Source organism: Nothoprocta perdicaria, unplaced genomic scaffold (assembly GCF_003342845.1).
Source record: "Nothoprocta perdicaria isolate Ctin4 unplaced genomic scaffold, notPer1 scaffold_31, whole genome shotgun sequence".
NCBI lineage: Eukaryota > Metazoa > Chordata > Aves > Tinamiformes > Tinamidae > Nothoprocta > Nothoprocta perdicaria.
The window spans coordinates 3,732,288-3,747,476 of record NW_020455544.1 but is presented as its reverse complement, the minus strand read 5'-3'; the positions used below and the strand labels follow the sequence as shown (position 1 = coordinate 3,747,476).

At 40.6% G+C, this 15,189-nt stretch overlaps 1 long non-coding RNA gene across 1 annotated transcript in view; it reads right to left on the bottom strand.

The window, feature by feature from the left end:
- Positions 1–7,646: 7,646 nt before the first annotated feature.
- LOC112950159 overlaps positions 7,647–15,189 on the bottom strand; it is a 149,156-nt gene continuing 141,613 nt past the window's right edge. Inside the window, exons 3-4 of the long non-coding RNA XR_003249965.1 lie at positions 10,354–10,466; positions 7,647–7,693 (exon numbers count right to left, since the gene is read on the bottom strand). This is a non-coding gene — a long non-coding RNA (uncharacterized LOC112950159). The remainder of the gene's footprint in view (positions 7,694–10,353; positions 10,467–15,189) is intronic.

Genomic DNA, 15,189 nt, shown 5'->3' with positions numbered 1-15,189 from the left:
TAAACTAGCACCCCATGCATCAGTATTAGGAGAGGGAAAGCGAGCAACGAAAAGACAGCGAGCTGCTTCTCATTAACTATTGTAAGATGTCAGCAAGATTAAGGTGTCAGGGTATAGAAAGATGAAGAAGAAAAGAATTACTTAGCAAATAGGCATAAATGAATATAAAATGTGAATAGAGGGTTCTAGCTCCTTCTAAGGGTAAAAATAGGCCAGTAGACTTTACATTGTGCTATAATCAACTCATCCACTCGATCTTGACCTTCGTCCTTATAGGTGAGACTAGGGGGAGCGAAACGTTACCCTATAGCCAACGCTGGGAACTTTCAGAACCGCTATTTCTGAAAAGAAATGAATATTCAAAGGGCCCCTTTGACATAATGAGGGTTAAATCCTACACAGTGTTTTGCAGGCACATGTGAGTGGGGCCTGACCAGGCCCTGAGCGAGCCCGAGTTCAGGGGAGCTCTGGGGCCTGAGCCCCCTTTTTAACACACAGTGAGAATAAAAAGGAGTCTTACACTGAGCTGCAGTCACACACGCTGGGCAGAACAACAAGCTCTGCCAGAAACAGCCACATCTCACATCTCTGCATACACAGGGGGCACTTCCCTTCAAATTATTTCATAAGTGGCTCTTGGAAACCACTGCAGGTATTGCCAGCTGGTACCAGCTACCCACCTGGCACCACCATCTAGTGCCCCTCGCCCTGCCCACAAGATATTGAAGCCCTGAGACTGAACCCTGCTTCCAGTAAAGGACAGTTCATTCCAAGCAGAGGAAACTTTCCACCATTGGGAAACAGCTTTTCTAAGGGAAAAGAAAAAAAAAAGAGAGAAAAAAAAAAAAACAGGCTGGTGACAAGAATAGCAGCAACATGACAAACATAGCACCAGTTCAGGAAAAAAGTTATTTTTCCTGCAATGAGACTTAGCACGTCATTTAGACATAATTTCTGACTGGCCCGCACCCCAGTTTAATTCAAAATGGCCACTTTTACACACATATATATAAAGAGAGAGAGAGAGAGAGTGTGTGTGGTCTTATATACTTGAGTGCTACTYCACAGCCATGAGTAGATATTTTTAAAAGTCTTTGTTTCTGAGACCTAAACCACTTCTAATGTTGATTTAAATGATGAACTCACTTAGCTAAGCTCATATAAAACTCAATATGATTATCCCTGCCTAAGATGGAATAAGACCGGAAAAGCCCTATCTGTCCCTCCAGGAAGGGTTTCAGCCCAGAAATCGTGAAGACAGATCATGTTAGCTTGTGCCCAAGCTTCAGCAGTAATAACTGCATGGTTTTAAGTCTGAAGCAAAGAAAAAAAGAGAGTATATCCACACTATTCACACATGACTCAAAAAAATCACCTTTTAAAATTGCTAAGATGAATTTAGGTGCCACACAATGTTAAAAATGATATATGACAAAGCTTTAAGCTCCGTGTGACTTGTGCAGCCACATGTCCTTAACCCTGCACAAAACTTTCAGCCCAGGTCCCAACCCCTGCACTCAGGTCGCTAGGATGAGGCCCYGTTGGTTCTGAACTGGGTGGCTGCCAGGAATCCTGGTGACTGCACAGAGGAAAAAAATCCCTAGTTTTGATAGCTAGGGCCGCTGCACTTTGCCACCTACATTTACAAAAGTTTGCTTTTTGCTCTGCTTCCATTCATTTATTTATTTGGGGTGAAAATGTCTCTCCACTTCTCCGCTGCGCTATAAACTCTCGCTCCATTTCCCCTGTGCTCTCCTTGCGAGATGTATGACGGAGCGTTGTGCAGTGGGGAACACGAGGCTTTTGCCACCGCTCCTCTAAAATTGATCTTGCCAGTCACAAACAAGCTGAAATGGGTCAGTTTTCACCAGCCTGGACACTAAGCTCTTTGCTCTCCCATGAGCCATGAGCTAAATAATTTAAGAGGGGTGGGAGTGGGAAACAAATCACACGACTATTAATTCCAGTTTTCTTGTTCGGATGCCGGAACATCACGTATGGATCCCCAGGGGCCAGGGCAGTCTATCCTGCTACCTCGAGGAATACTAGTTTGTGAATAATGGCTGGTCAAGTTGAGCATCCCGGTGGGGTCACATTAATCTCTGTGAGCAGGGCCTGATCGCTGGTCTCTGCCGCCCCATTCCTCATCTCACAGGAAGCTGCCRTCTCTCTCGGGCCCGGGTGGCTGCTCCGCTGATCCCGAGCTCARTGCATCCCCGAGGCCGCACGAGCAGCCGTGGAGACACCAGGTCCTCGTCCCATCCCAGCCRCTCCGTGGAGGCCACGTGGATAACGCGGGGGCGTGTGCCAGGTCACAGCCAGCCTCCTTAGCAGGTTAACCACCACACCAAGACACCACAAATGTCTGTCATCACACAGACAAAGCAAAATTTTAACTTACTACAGACTTCTCTGCTGATGCACGTGGCCTACAGCAGCCCCAGGAGACTCTGCCGAGTTCTTCTAGCAAGCAAACCAACCAAATAAGGACCACGGGGGGAGTTTGTGCCTATAACCTTTATAAGCCATGTGGCAGCTACATGTTTCCTTTATAAGCCACGTGGCAGGTACGGGTTTGAAAACCTGCTCTTTAATACACCTGTCTGCGCTGTGTTCAAGTGCCTTAGCTGCTCMCGGGATCTGTAGATTGGGAATTAAGATCGGGAGTTTCAGCATACGCCATTGAAAAATAAATCCATACAGAAGTTTCACACTACGTTTGCAAATGTGATTTGTAGTCCTGCCATGGGATTAGATTTGACTTTTTTTGCTATTAAAAATAAAGAGGCTTCAATACGCTTATTCTTAAGCTAGTAAGTATTAAACTTTAGTGAGAATATATGTAAAATTTTTGAAAATTATTAAGTACAGGTGAATAATTTTCATAAATGTGTATAATAAGAACAAAAATGTATTTCTACTGTGAAACCTGATAAGCATGGACTGGAAACAAATTATTATCTTTTTTTAGATGCCCCTGATTTTTTGTTTTTTTTAGACAACACACTGAGAAGCTAAACAACAACAACAAAAACCCTCAATTCCCATCAGAAATCAGTCCAAATTCAAAAATACATTCCTATGGCTATGAACTCCCTAAAACCTTTGACAAACTGATAAGATTTTGAGAGAGAAACTTATTACGGACGAAGACTTGTAGTTTGCCAGCACTCTCCCAAAGATCCATCGCAATTCTAAGGACCGTGTCAGGATTTACTTTCTCCTTATATGGAAGCAGCAAGGGGTATATGTTAAAAATAGCAATATATTTATACTTTGTGGAAGGATGGCTCTTTAGGACGCTGTATGATGAATTACATATGTCCACTGCTTCACAGCTGCAGCAGCTCTGTCTGGAGAATCTTTGCAAGAGGGACCAAAGGAGAAGGAAAGTTGTCTGAAGGAGAGCAGCTGCAAAGAGCAGAACTTTTCAAAAGCTCCTACGTGACCCAGATTCCCACCAAAGCAGGGGGGTTGTTAATAACACAATATAAGCCACTAGTGGCTTATTATTAGTCTGTTACAGAGGATGCTACATTGCTCAAAATAGGAAAGAAGAAAATTACACAGGAGCTTAACTCCACTTTCTAGTAACTGCATTTTAAAATCCAGTGTGATTTGTCCTACAGAGACTTTTCTCAGGGGCTCTTCCCAGCGGCCAGTGAAACAGATATTGAAATAGGAGAGTGAAACAGTGAAACAGGGGAGCTAATATTTCCGAGGAAAAACTTGTTTGCTTGGACGTGGCAAATAGCTTCTGGACATCGTGAGCAGACCTAGGCTATCAGTAAAAGCTGCCTTTCTCCCTATAGCGAGGATGAGCATTCCTTTGGGTAGGCTAACAACAAAATTCAGTCTATTTCCAGGTGAGGGAAAGCCTGAAACAGCTATCAAAAAGACCCTGAAATATTGATTGGWCTCCCCTTTGGGGGGGAAGAACTGTGAAGAACTGAGATGTGAACTGAAACCAATATTTCATTGCCTTAAGGTCAACTGTGTTAAAAATGAGGCAGAACTAAGTTCAAAGGAGTAACCCTCCAGACAGAGTGTAGCCCACCACGGCTGTAAACTTCCTACCATCCTAGAAGAGCTTTTTCCAGGAGCTTAGTTACAAAAGTTTGTTTCCTCAAGCCACCAGCAAGCACTATGGTGCTTTCAGACTCGGCATTTCTTGTGAAACGATCAGCCAGGGCTTTACACACAGAAATGACAAAGGACAATTCAGGAGTGGAGGGTATTTCAAGCTCAATATCTTTGCTCAGCAGTCAAAGAGGACACATAACCTCTACCTAAAGAGGGTAACAGTGACCACTGTGCTAGTGCCCTGCTCTGCTAAAGCTGCTGTGGTGACAATAGGCCTGTGACAAGAGGAGGGTGAGGGAAGTAGTGAGGAGTAACTCCCAGGATGAAGGACCTCCAGTTGTCACTGCCAGGGCCATTTGGCTCTGCCAGTGATAGGCTGGTAAAGAAAATATTGCTGTGGAGACTTGCTGTCAGTGCCCATATCCTCTCTGATCAGTGGCAGAATAAAAAAGAAACTGCGAAGGTTTCAGGAAATTGCACTTTAGCCCAGTTTTTTTTCTTCTTTTTTTTGCCTGGAGGGAACTCCTTCAGAGATCAGGTGCACCAGAAATAGAAAACTGCTGAGGACAAATCTCCTGAAGGGATGACTCCATCCCAAATTCCACACACCCCTAGTAAACAATTCTGCTATGTGCAAAAGGAAAATTCCTCTCTTTATACGGACAGCCTCATCTTTCAGACGCAGCAGTGATCAGTGCCAAAAGCGGGATTATCCTGCACAGACGGAGCCGCCTCAAACACTCATCGTGCAGGCCCCAAGCTGCAGAAAACAGCCCGGTGACATCGGAGGTGCCTGCACTCACCAGTCACACGTGTGAGGAATCCTTCTGCCTGTTGCAGGCAGATTCTCCAGATTTACTGCCAAAGTATAAAGTGCCCCTCGGGATGGAAGGCTGTGACTGCTCAGAATAAGTCTGATTTTACCAAGTTTTGCGTGAAAGAGTAGTTTAAGAATAAATAGGTATCATGCTGAGGCCTGCAACCTGGACAGAAGGCAGCTCTCCAAAACCCTGGGTGAGCAGCAACGCTCATGCCGTGCTCTAGGGTAATTTCCAGAGAGGCTGGAGAGGCTCATTTATTCTGTTTCTTTAGGAAACAGACAGGATTTCTCCCTGGATAGTATTATTTTAACAATGTTTTAGTTATTGGATATTGTCCCAACTCTCAAAGAAGGCAGGGAAGACCATGGGGATGAGCTCGTTCCAGCCCAAGAACAGCTAGAGACGCTGTTTATTGATACTTATTACCTATCAGCCATACTAAACTGAGGAAAAAGAAAATAATCAGTCATTCTTAGAAGAAATGAAGCTTTTCTTTGGTTCAGGTGTCTCAGAGGAGGAGTCCATGCTGTTCCAAAAGAACCAAACAAGCAGACCCTGCACCTATCACACTAGGAGRAAAAAGCTGCACTGTCTTATTGGTAGAATTAAGACAACATTTTGCACAACCTATTTGAGTTTCCTGGACAAAATCTAAAATCTGATTTATCTCAGAATTTACTGATGGTAACAGACACCTCAGTAGAGCAATTGCAGTGCAACAAAACTACCGCAAGAATAAAAGAAATGTAACAGAGCTGCAGAGCGGGCTGTTTCACAACATTATTTACAAGGAAAAAAAAAGCAGAAAATAAGTAGAAAAAAAGAAGGAAAAACAACAAACAGAAGTAGAAAAAAAGAAGGAAAAAACCAACAACTAGTAGAAAATGCAAGATGTATTTATAGAGGTTCATTATTCATTCAGATTCATTAGGTTATTATTATTATTCATTAGGTTCATTTTTCAACATAGGTTGAAAAYGAAAGAGGCAGACTGTCAATCTTCCTTTAGATTTTCTGTTTAAATATTTAAATGATAACTTGGAGAAGGGGAAAGGTAGAGAGAGGGTCACTACTGGGAAGAGCACTACATGCTGTAAAAGACCTTCTGCTTAAAGAGGAACTTTCCAAACTAAGAGTGGCTCAAGCTTATCTCAGTATTGCTAGGATTATGTTATTGCTGTCCCACATAGATGATGCTGTGATTTGTTTAGAAAACCTTCAGATGGAGTTACCCAAATGAGATTAGAAATAATGAGAACTTTAAACTTGTGATGTCCTTATGTTCTCACTATCATTAAGAGAGACCAATATTCCTGCTTTCCAAGGCTGTTCCAACGGCCAGAGTAATGAACAGCAAATACAYTTGTCTTATGGCATGCGCAAAGAGCTTTTGCTATGAGACCATGAGATTGGCGTCATCCAATGTTAAAAAGAAAAAAAAAAATGCCAAAAAAAAATGTAATATTAGAATCATAGAATCATTTTGGTTGGAAAAGACCTTCAAGATCATCGAGTCCAACCGTAAACCCTTCAACGCTGTGTCTGCTAAACCATGTCCCTAATTAGTCAAGCAAACAACCTTGTGGTCATACACAAGGACTAGATTTGGCCCATTGCTGTAGAGTAGCAGGCAGGATCACTGTGATGTTCATGCTGGCGCTGAGCTGCTCTAGTTCACATTGTAATTCCTTTTGGGATAAGCCCATATCTGTACAGCCTCTAGCATCATGATTTGTGTTGAAATAATATATAATACATTAAATAATATATTTTTATATATTTTTATATAATATATTGCAGTGGTAATGACTTCCTAACTGAAGTTCTAAGTCAAATATATGGAAAGTAATGAAATGGAGTACAACTAATAATACTAATCATTACMGATAGATCTGAGAGCATCAAAATGTAAATGGTACTACTGTTTCTGGAGATGAATTCCAAAGTAGCCTGTTTTCTATGTTAATTACACTATTTGATTAATGTTGGCTCTATCCATCAGATGATATAAATTGAAGAGGCTGGTCAATTTGTTTCCTTAACAGCACCAGAGCAGCTGTAACTKTGATATGACAATTGTGATATCCACTTCTTAGGCAGAAGTTGTGGTGATGAGTCCTAACCATTTTCAAGCGTGGTCATTAATTTGATTTTTTAAAAAATGCATAAAAAGCACACAGAGTTACTACTTTGTTTCCTCCTTTGAAAATTGCAACTGGGCCAGTAACTCTAATACAAAGTGAATTTAGTCAAGATACTTGAGAACCACTTGGCTCTGTTTCTAAATTCCTCCCTTTGTCCTTCGCAAAGCTCTTTGAAGTGTTACTCTGCGAGGTGGATGTTGTAATGAGCCTATTTCTAAGAGGATCAAAGTAGCAGAGCTGCCCAAAGCAGAATCAAAGATGCACAACAGAGAGCCCTTTAATGAGCAAGAGGGACAYGACTGTCTCTTCCCCCAAATAAAAACCCTAAAACAGGATTTGGATTAAATATTTAAAATGGAAAATTATTTTATTTTGTCTAGAACTTGCTAGCAAAAGGAAAAAGAAAACCTCAGAGAAGAGGTGAGATTTCTCCAGCTGACTCTGCTCGAATTTAATACTGCCCTTTGTTTGCTGCCTCACCACCATTTAATGAAGTGCAGGTACCGGGGGCCCAAGCCTGAGGTGGCGGCCGCAGGCGGGATCGCGGCAGCCCAGCGCTCGAGCAGGATCCGTTCCCAGGGATATGAAAATAGCAGGCAAACATACGGCAGGAAGCTGTGGCGAGCGCCGCGGAGAGAAGGCAGCCTGCATGAGAAACAGGGGGGAAGGGTGGGAGAAAAAAAAAAAAAAAAAGGAGTGGGAGGCAGGACTGGTCATTTAAATTATGTGCCAGGAAATGAATTCCTTATAACATTTCTTGCCAGAAGCTACATTCTAGTAAATGCAGGCCTTTCAACCCCCCCCCCCTTTGTTTCGTTCTTTCCACAGTTCCTCTGAGGGTCAGGAGGAAAGAAGCAGGGACAGGAAAAGGGTCGATTCAATGTTTACTTAGTTGTTGTGTGACTAAAATGCCATATGATCCAGCTTTAGCATTGGAAGGCGTGTGACCCCATAAAAGTGATGAACAGAATAATATCCTGCTTCTCATTACCCACAGCTTTTCAACTTTATTTGGCCACAGAGATCCCTCGATACATTCTCGGGCTGAAATACCAGGAGAAATATGTTTCTGTTCAGAGGCTGGATGTACTTATTACATTGAGTTCAGTAATGAAATGAGGGGCTCGTTGTGTTTAATTTGATAACTATCTGGACAAATATTGGCTCTACTTAGGTTTGTGTTTGCTTAAGGAATCACCTACTGCATTTGTCAAGGCTGCAGAAATCTATGCCCCTGACCCGGGCTTAGCTTGGGGGGTAAAACAAGACGATTTGTGTTTAAGGTTAAACCTGTATGTAGGGTTGGTTTGTTTGTGTGTGTGTTTTCTTCTTCAATAGGGGCTTTAGTAGAAATGATCTGAGAGAAAATTAAAAGGACCTTTGGCTGCTGAGCAAAGCAGCCTCCTAACTTATGAGGAATCAATGATATGTGATGTAGAAAGCAGAATGACTAATGGAACTGGACACCAAGTGATTATATAGTACATTAACAGGTATTGAGCATTACGAGCAAAAAGCAACCCAGATCTATTATTTTTCTTCCAAAAAGTGCATAGTTTGGGGTCCCATATATCCCTGCTAACGCTATGCCACAGACAACCAATACCATCCGCTGGGAAGAAATGAAGAATTCTGTGTGTAAAACCAGTGGACACTGCTGGAGGAAAGAAATGCAGACCTTTGCTTTCTTAAGGAACTGCATTGATCTGTTAAAGGAGTGTTTATTATTTAAAAATAAAACAGTTAGAAATAAGTCTTTTAAATTAAACTACTAGGGACTTTAGAAGTCTATTTTTCAGAAATAGATGCTGAGAATACAGATGTTTCGAAAGAAGGAAACTGGCTCAAAGGCACAGTTCCTACTCTCTTTTCTTTCTAAGATAAAAGCTAGAGTTGTTTTCAGAGGGCTGTTACATTAACAAATATAAATATCCACAAATACCTATATCATAATGAAATTACTAAAAATCACTAGATCTTCAGTGCTTTGAAAAATTAACTAACTTCCTTTATTTCTAGCTCTGTATCAGGATTTGGAGACCTAACAACAATTCAGGGAATTTTGGCTTTTGTACTTCACTGACATATTACGTCTGTAAAAATATTATATGTGCATGCATGCCATAATGCTTACATTGTGGGTTCATGCTCCAAGTGAAAACAGAAATGCTTAACTTCCTTTTGCTGCTTTGATGTTCCCATTTCTGGTTCAACAACTTTAACACTAAAATAATGTCTAAAAGAAAGTCTTTACAATTTCAAGGAGATAGCACATAAGATCAAAATGAAAATGGAAATCTAGATTTTGCACTCACTTGGACCGTTGAAGGCTAATTTCCACAAAACCCATCAAATGTGGCTCTGATTCACAGGAATTCAGGTGCAGAAGAGATACCAGACCTATATCTTTCAGTTTACGTTGCACAGTATGAAATATCTATGATTTAAAGTGACTGTCCAGAAATGACCCTTCTCAAGGTCAGTTCTACACAGTGCCTATTAACTTAAAAACAAGTGAAAACCCATTTCTCAGAATGACTTATCCTCCAAGTGTTAAATTATTTTTGAACACCACGATTTCTACTGATTTCTTCTGTTTCAATACTGGGGAAAACCTACATTCCTCTGTGCTGCCAATGCCSTAACTCAGTAATAACAGTATTTACATAACGACATTGTAATTTCTACACAGGTGGAAACCCACCCTTAACTTTCTTTTGAGCACTCAGTTTGTATTATAACAATCTACTTCCATTATGAGCCTAGACAAATTACCTTGAAAATTGGATCAACTGGATCAAATTGGGAAGCAGAGTTTTACTCAGTCTTTACAAAACAATACTCACCTGAGCTAGTTTACATATTTTATGCTCTGCCTGCAAGCTGGCTACCTCTCGCTATTGCTGATTTGGGATATGAAATGCAAGGGCAGTTTCAGTGATAACCATTTGATGAGCATTGTTGAGGTCTGACAGGGATCCTATCACAACACTCTCCCAGAAAGTTACTGCAGTGCTTTAGTTGGTGCACATCTAGGCTATTTGCTGCAGTCTGCCTGATTTAGTGCTGCTAAAAGGAAGACGACAACGTGTAGTAATAGGTGCGACATAAACCGCTCCATTAAATTTTCCATGCAATATAAAACCAACTTGCAACTTCCTAATGAATGTTTCTCTAAATACAAGGTTTCAGTATCATTACTCATCACTTTCAAGGATTCCTCTGAAACCAGGAGCTGCCTAGTCCCTTTTGAGTAACCATTGCCTATGCCTAAAATCACTGAGAAATCTTTCTCCGAGACGTACCTTATGCTGGGCAAGACATAAGAACAGTTCCAGTAGTCAAAACGTAACCAACATTTATTTACTTGGTGCCTGCAGCATGACTCAGTTACAGCGATCGTTGTCAGTCATTTCCCCTGAAAAGAGAGTAACAGAATAATTACCACAGGTTGTAAATGTATCAGATTATATTTAAAAATCAAAAATGCTTATCTTTCTACAAATATCCTATGTATGAAAAATCTCACCACCTTTAAAGTTACTGTCAGGATGTAATTCTTATAAAACACCTTATTATGATACTTGAATGAATCTTACATAATCCTGTCTTCATTGTCCAATCTGTATATGAATCATGAAGCAATTGGAAAACTGCATTTTGGCAGGTCTATGCTACCTAGAATGTGAAATAAGATTAGAGCAGTTCTTACCTGATGTCTCATCAAGTGTTTTCCAAAACGCTGTATTCAATGAAAATTAAAATGGATTACAAGCCTTGCAGTATTGAAAAGCATTAGTTCAGATCCCCCGGCTTCAGGGACTCTACGCTGCTGCAGCACCTAAAGCATGTTACCTCCAGTACTTTATCAACCTCAAAAACGGGGCAGAACTACCCATATACAAGTATTATTGCCATAGGTTTGTAACAGGGACTCCCAAGCCAGCCGTACTAGAAGTGCTACTGGGGCCACTAGAATGTTTTTTGCCTTGCTGTATGTTCTACCTGCCTTTGAAGCACTGGGTATTTTGCTCCCTCTCATCTGCCTTTAAGAACAGGGAAGTTTTACCTGGTGGCCCAAATTTAACATTGAAGCAGCAATTATCAGAAACAAAGAAATCTCTGATAAGAATTTATCAGTCGCTGTCACACTTTTGATCTAAACTGAATCCTCATGAAACTCAGACTGTTAAATAACCTGCTTGACCTTGTTAAAAACATTTCACTTGTGGGTATAAGTTGTTGACTGTATGATACCGTACAAACAGTTTACATAGAATATTGCAAAGTGCTAACTATCTTGGCTCTCTTCAGTTAAATCCATAAACACTTAATTTTAAGACCGTTTGATCATACCTGGCATTCTTGACAGGCCTAAGCTCCTAGCTATAAAATTTTAAATAAATTGTATACCTGCCAATTTGAACAGGATGAACTACACTAAAATTAGCTTTAACTTTTAACAAAGATCTACTTCTTAAATTCTATGATTCTATAGATTGTTTAAAAATGGTTTATGTGTTTTATTCACTATMTTACTTTACACACTATATGGTCTGATTTCAATTTACAGTAAAAACCATATTACATAGGAGTTGGTATTTACACATCCAATTTATAGTCTGGGGGTAAAGAGCTGCAGCAGATTAAGGATTAGACAAACTCTTGGTCAACAGGTCAAAGAGACTTGAAGGACTGTATCCTGTATCAGGAATGTATCCTCTCCCCAGTTCTGGGTGCTGGGAGTCAAGAAGAGCAGGCTGCTGAAAGCCCCCAGGCTCACTGCCCTGTCACTTCTATGCCAATGCCACAGACAGTGCACTGCGATAGATGGGCCACTGGTATGGCCCCGTAGAGCATTTCTTCCCTTCTCAAATTAAAAAAGATAAGCAGAAAGAAAATAGACTCAGCTATCTGTTCCTTTGCTGGAAACTTGTCTTTCGCTTCCTACTGTAATAATAGTTACAGAAGAAGAATACTAAATAAAATATGCTTGTGACTAAAAATGATTTATAATGCAAGGTCAGAATTTAGCCCAAACACTGCTTCTTTTTCGTTTTAAAAGCAGCAGCATATGTTAAGGGGATTAGTAACTACAGTGTCTTTTCACTTGACAAAATGATTATTCCTAGTGTGGACAAACACAGAAAAAAAATGCAACAAGAAACAAGCAACACAATAGTTCTTTTGTGCCCACCATCAGCTCTCAAAAATATTGTTTTCCTTCCCTTCCTTCATTTGCATATTTATTTGTAGAAGGCAAAACATAACTATAAGGATCATTTAAATTCTGAAAGATATGAAACTTGGATGACTCAATGGAAAATTCTCAAAAATAATCTCCAAGTGGTTTTATTCATCTCATTCTACTTTTCTCAAGGGCTGACATATGCATAAAAGGGGAACATGATCCCTTGCACATGTTCTCTATGAGGACTGCATGTAGYACAAACATTAACTTAAAACAAGCTTTGCTGACTCTTGCTCAAAGGCATTGCTGAATCCCAGCCAAAAGAATTCAGAGAGGCATTTCTCCATCTACTATAATCAGTGAGCAGGGTAAAAGGACAATCCTCTTTCACTGCACCCAGTACTACAGGGTTTCAATGGATCTATATGTTCTGTCCCAACACTTGCACTATGCACCGTGGGATGAATTTTAAAGATGACCTTCCTTTCCGGTGCTGAACATCCCCAGGGATGCAGGAGAGGGCTTGACAGCTGGGACTGTGTATTACTAGACCCTGTCAAAAAGGTGAGATCCTCCTGCCACCACTGTAGGTGACCCTTCGGTCAGTCCCTCACAGAGGAAATGCAGGTAGTCCATACACAACATGTGCTGTGTACGTGTGAAAGTGCCTTTATTTCCTGCTGCAGCATGTGGAAATCACTGTGGTGGTGGCACGAGACCCACCAACCAAGGGCACAGAAACTTACCTGCCACAGCTCTACTAGAGCAGTATCTCAGTGCAGCAGCTCCACTGGAGTCATCTCTATGGAGATGAGAGGGGGCACAAGCCCCTTTCCACAAAGGTATCAGGTTTTGCTTTAGTGCCATCTCAACTACTCTTAGGTTCTCCATGGGTTATTCTTTCTGTTTTTAATTTGTTTAGTTTCCTTGTTTGTCAGTTCTCATATACAGTCCTAAACTTCGACAGAGAAGATCTACCACTAGACTGAAACAAAAAAAAAAAAAGAAAAAAAGGAACACTATTCCAAAAACTGGAGTCAAAATCACCAAAATTTTCCGCACAATTACTGCCTTGATTGCTAAAGACAACCAGTTGCAATGATGAATGACAAACTGCTTGGTCCATTTTGGCGAACAGAAAATTCAACCTCGGCTTAGTAGTCTTTTTCAGCAAGAAAATTTATAACTCGATTAAAAAGTGATCAGTCAATTACAAAAGATTACYTTGGGTCAAAACAAAGCCAAGAGCTTATATTTTAGAAAAATAGTATTTTGAGTCAACAAATTGAAACAGTTCAACTATTTCAATAGCCATTTGGGTTTCTCATAGTGTCTTGCTGGAAGCACAGACTGGACTTTTCCCCTTTGAGCTATTCTGCCCTGTCTAGGATATCTCCCAAATGTTTTAACATCTTCCCTCCAGTTGAACCTCGAGAGTGAACTAAAGGAGTAAATAGGTATGTGGTGTCCTCCTCACAAGATAAATGAAGAGAGCCTAGCTCTCTGGAAGTGATAAAAAAAAAAATAAGAAAAAAAAAAGAACAATTCTACACTTATAAAAAGTTTAGCATACGTTTGTGCTTTTGATAGTAGTCAAGTAGTCAGTAGAAGAAGCCAGGAGAAACAAGAAAATTAGGGGCTATTCCCTTCTTCTAACATTGCCCCAGCTTCCAAGAATATAACATTTTTCTGGACTTCCTAAGCAAGAGGCTGCATCCAAACCGCTATGTGTAATAACCACTTTATCTTTCCTGAAATGAATATTTTAGTTCGTTTTTAAATGCGTTTATGCTTTTGGCCTTCAGAGCTTTCTGTGGCAACGAGTGTTTCAACTTAATTATGCATTGTATGAAAAAAGGGCTTTCCTTGATTCAGTTTAAAACTTTTATTTTAAATTGGTATAGGATGGCTTCCAGTTCTTTCACAATGAGAAATAGTAATGACTGGCTTGCTACCATGCCCATCATCATTTTTCAAGCTTGTACTGTGCCCCTTCTCACTGCCTCTCTCCCATTTTTTTCTCTCTCTGAGTTTAAACATTTCTTGTATTTGACATCCCTTCTCTTCTATATCCTTAGAATTACATTTCCCAGGAGCCTCCTGAAGCATTTAGGAAGATAAGAAAGAATGCCAAATCCACTTCAAACAAAAACTTTTCAAAATTTCTAAATAGTACTTTTTAGTACAATTAGTTTATTTTGTACCAATTTAGTACAWCCCCTTTCTATGTATATTTTAGTAAGGCCCAGCATAGGTATGAAGAGTTGCAAAAGTTTAGCAATTTTTCTGGGAATAAAAATTGCAACTTCGATCAGTAAAGTTTTCCARACTGAACTTGTGAAGTTTGCCCTTATGTCTGCTTTTGGCAGATTCATATTGTCATCAGGACTAAAAGKTCGATTTACCACAAAATCTAGGCAATCTCTATACGCAACTCCCTTAAGTGAGATTTTCCTTTTTTTTCTTTTTTTTTTTTCCAGTTTGAAACACTGGGTCACCACCTCTGTAAGTCAAATTGCCTGCGAGCAGATACGAAACAGGTTTCCTCTGGAAGCTGACTGATGTATAAGACAGCAGAAATGGTGAGAAGTAAACCTGATTTGCTTTTAATATCCTTTTTTAACAGAACAGGTCACAGTGGCAAAACAAGTCGGAGCCTCTTGAGTCAAGACCAACGCTGTTGGTTTTAGGGGATTTGCACTAGTGTAACAGGGAGGAGGGTTTTATCCTGTGATGTTTTCCTGCAAGCACTAGTCTGACAGCCACGCCGGGGCATATTTTTTATGGAAAGGTGCCCAGCTGGCGGCTACGCAGCCGTGGGGCAGCGAGGAGAGGCTCTTCTCCCCACAACACACCACTGCGCATGGACACAAGGCCACTGACGGCACGGGCGCCATACGTCACTCCCGGACAGCATTACTGAGATAACAAAAATGCAYACGCGGGTTTT